Source organism: Primulina eburnea, chromosome 18 (genome assembly GCF_022965805.1).
Source record: "Primulina eburnea isolate SZY01 chromosome 18, ASM2296580v1, whole genome shotgun sequence".
NCBI classification, from domain to species: domain Eukaryota; kingdom Viridiplantae; phylum Streptophyta; class Magnoliopsida; order Lamiales; family Gesneriaceae; genus Primulina; species Primulina eburnea.
The window spans coordinates 1,147,763-1,152,152 of record NC_133118.1 but is presented as its reverse complement, the minus strand read 5'-3'; the positions used below and the strand labels follow the sequence as shown (position 1 = coordinate 1,152,152).

General features: G+C 40.4%; 1 long non-coding RNA gene across 1 annotated transcript; it reads right to left on the bottom strand.

The window, feature by feature from the left end:
* Positions 1-3,091: 3,091 nt before the first annotated feature.
* On the bottom strand, positions 3,092-3,929 carry LOC140820003 (uncharacterized). The gene is made up of 3 exons (XR_012115327.1): positions 3,763-3,929; positions 3,586-3,673; positions 3,092-3,489 (listed from the first exon to the last, which is right to left on the bottom strand). It is a non-coding gene; the product is annotated as an uncharacterized lncRNA (long non-coding RNA).
* Positions 3,930-4,390: the final 461 nt, after the last annotated feature.

Here is a 4,390-nt window from a genome sequence, read left to right as displayed (position 1 = left end):
TCAGAGCAGATACCACTGGCATCGGAGGTCGCGCTCCCTTACCATAGAAAAACCAACTAGAGCTCTCAGTCGTACGAAACTGAACAAGCTTCTGGTAACAATCCCCAGTAGCTCGGTAAGTAGTCAATAGGTCTATACCTAGAATACAATCAAAATCTTCCATCTCCAGGATCATAAGATTCGCAATCAATTCGTTACCCTCAAAATCTACGGGACAACCCATCACTAGACGCTTTGCTAACACCGAATGACCCATCGGGGTAGAAACGGAAAGAATGACGTCTACGATCGCCCTGGTCACCCCAACGACCTACACTTCCCTGACTACTCTCATCACCAAAGTGGTCAGCCATCGCTACAAGATAGAATGGGGAAAATGGTAAAATGGTCAACGAAAATCCCAAAACAGAATCTATATCCCAAAATCGTAAGCATGCTCTGATACCATAAATGTAGTGACCCGTTCCAGAATCACCTACTAATGAAGAACTAAGCATGCAATTAACTTAATTAATAATAATCAGAGATAACAGCGGAAATATGGCCAACGACAGTAGTTATACAACCCAATCGAAATCAGAACAACTCAAAATATATATATTCGGTACAACCATATCGAAAAGAATAGTACTGAAAACTAAACCAACCAGCCACTCACTGTCCTCCTCCTGCTCTTCCTGAGCCATCCAACCTGAGGCCTGCCCCGTGTGAATGGGGTGTCCAAGATAAACAAAACCGAGGACGTGAGCGATAAGAACGCCCAGTACAAAAGCATGAGTATACAAGCCTATATGAAATGCACATGCTATGATATGATACCAGGGTAGTCAAGAAACAGGAGTAACAAAGGATCTCAAAATGCTCAGTCTAGAGGCGCCAAGTGGATAGTGCCGCGCGGTACTCCTCTGGGTCACTGCATCCACTACAAGAACAGACGTGGACCTAAAATGTCCCGGATCACCGAAGCCCTCCCGACCCGTCGGCCACTGTGTACTCTCGGTGTCCATGCGTCCACAAGACAAGACAGGGCTGAGCGGCCCCACAAGATATAGCTTATCTCGAAAGAGATACAGCTCAACAGTAAAGGCTATCTCGAAGGAGATACGGCTCAACATGAAATGCAACATGCATCATACAACGTGACATAATAGCATGCATCATATGACATATATCAATGCACCACATAATCATGCAACACATATAAGAATGTATACTCGACCAGGATATCTCGGATAGTACTTTCGTACCTCTATCACAGCAAGCCTAGCCTTACGCAACACCGCTAATCAGGTCTAGAACAAGCCTACGCATTAAAAGCATACCCAATGAACAATACTACCATGCTCGACTAGCAAAACAAGTACTACCAAAGGTTTAGGGTTTACCTTCGTCCGTCGACAGCCCTTTGATGTCGATTGCCTCGTAACTCAGGCGTCACTACGCTACTAATCCTGGCAGCTCTTGGCTAACGCTCGACCGACAAACTAACCCTAGAAACCTTCCAAACCTCTCAAAATGAGACACAACTTCAAGAATTGACAATCCAAAATGAGGAAATCCGAGCACTATTTATAGGCTATGTTCGGATCCACCGAACCCACTTCGGAACGTCCGAACTCCCACGTGTCCATCGGCTCTTGACACCTCATGATCGGATCCACCGAACCTACACTTCGGATCATCCGAACTTGCATGCAAACTGACGTGTCGATCAACTCTTGACACCTCATGATCGGATCCACCGAACCCACTTCGGATCGTCCGAACGCTTCGGTGCTACCGAACCATCTTCGGTCCGTCCGATCATGACCACGGTCAAAAATTACACATTAATCCGTTAATTACCCAATTTGGAATTCGGGCTACTACAACAGTTAGACTTCAGGACGGATGAGGGGGATACAGGTGGATCGAGTACCGCCGCCCCGCGTCGAACACAACCCCACAGACGGTCCCTAAACGACAAAGCAGATGAGATGCTTGCCTTCATGGCTCATCAAGAACAAGTTAACTTGAACCACAATGAACATCTCGCATTTATCGAGTCCACGATGTAGACAACGATGGTCGAGAGAGGTGTTGCCCCAGTGACCATCCATTCACCTCCTCCGTTCATTCCTCCGTTCAATTTTCAATATGACTGTCAGCCGCAAGGGAATGCAACAGGATTGCCACCACCAGATAATGACGAGGATGAATAGTGATCAACGAGTGAGGTATGTGAGTGAGGTATGTGATATCATGTTCTTCTTGGTATGTTACTGTAGTTTTTGGTTCTTTAGTTTTAATATACTTATCGCAGATGAGCAGGATAAAAAGAAGAACAACAAATTTGAGGAGATGGACGTCAATAATGTTGTTTCATATTAACTTTCGATTGTGTATTTTCTTCTGTTGAGATGTGTAAAATTTTCAAAAAAATTGGAACGTTTATGTTTATATTTTTTTATTTCATCTTTGTTTATTTGTGTTATTTTTCCTGCACTTGTATTCATCTTATCTTTTGTTTATTAACACTATACTGAATAAATAATAAAATATAGACAACGCAAAAATGCAAACTGTACAATAATAAAAACGTTAAAGTTACAGTTAATTAGCAGAATCATCGTCATAATTAAAATGATACAAATGGCTTCCTGTTCCACAATCAGGTGGATTGCTTCTTCTCCTCCCTCTCCGCAATCCTACATTTTCAGGAATTTGCTCATTTGAGTAACCTGGATAAGTGACAGGGGAAATAACATTCCTCTGTGATCGAGTGTCATGCACAATATGCTGAGGTCCAACGTTAAGCAAATTCGTGAAACTTTGTGTGTTGGACCAATAAGGAGTCTGAAAATCAATTTGACCAAACGGATGAAAATCACCGAACCTTGGATCACTGAAAAAATCAGGTTGAGTATTAGATGTTCCTGCAATATTCAACTCAGCTAACGTAATAATCGTAGAGTCTCCTGCAAACCCACTTGGTTGCCTAACCATGTCACTTCCCCATCCTAATGATGACTAATGCGAAAACGGAGAAGGCGTACTAAATTTTGGTTGAACATTCATTTCTCCAACAAAAGTGTTGTACGGACGTGGTTGAAAACCAACGACATTCACTGTAGATGATATGGTGCGCACAGTTATTCGATTGTACCATTGAAAGTAGTCTTCGTCAATTTGCATCGATCGCCCGTGTCGCACCCCTTTACAAACATATTTGAGCCGATTATTCCACAACTCAATTGAATTTCTATGATACTCTCTCCAATCGGTGTTTCGATGTCCTATTCTCGTGATATTATGCATATCGTCATTGTCGACGGCAGACCCTGGAATTGATTGTCGTCTTCGAAATTGTCGCATTACACGATTAGGACGATGCATCTCCACGATGTCAAAGCATATAAGGGGACAAACACATCGCCATATTTTATTGTCATATGAATCAATAATTGTCTTCACATCTATGTCATTTTTCTGATATACGCTCCAATTAAACTGTAAAAAAATAAATAAAATGTCAGTATTCATTTAATAAATCAAAACAAAATAGTCTTCGTGTCATCAATATTACGTATTAACATTTTATAATACCTCATTATTATTTATACGATCTAGAGAATCCCTTATAATTCTTACAGAATATGTTGGCGAATGTGTGTAACTAAATCCATATTTCCACCTACAATTATAAAAAAAAAAAAAACAAATACATATCAACAAAATAGACAAGATATATATGATATTACCACCATAAATTTTAAACATTACCGTGCACCATATGGAGAAACTGGAATGAAAGCATCCGGATCAACGGGAGGTACAACTAATGTTAACTCATTTCTATCGGGGTTAACACATTTAATCCTGCTCCATGCCCATACATATTTATAATAATTAAAAAAATTAAAAAATTTAACCAAAATATTATGTTAAATATTCACATCACATTAATGATACCTGCAGGAGATATTAAGGTCCAGCCATTGTAATCTTCTCTATACGTGATGCGTTACACAACTCACGGTATAGAAATGCTAAAACTGCACTACCCCAACTATAAGACTTCACGTTATCAACATCTCGTCGCAGTTGCAAAAATAAGAGTCTAGCTGACCCTCCTTGGTAGTCAGGGAACATTATTCCTCCAATAATCATTAACACAACACAACGAGTAAATTTCACAACATCTACTTCTGAAGTTTCATCATTAACAAGGTTAGATATACAATGATCGAGTAGTGCAGTCATAGATAGATGACCACCTTTCAAATAATTTGAAGCTGGCGAAAATCTCAACATATCCAAACATATGTGTTGTCATTCCTCAACTTTATGTGACACATCAACTCCAGTTACTGCTTCACCATCAATTTTAGACCCCAAATTATTGAAACAT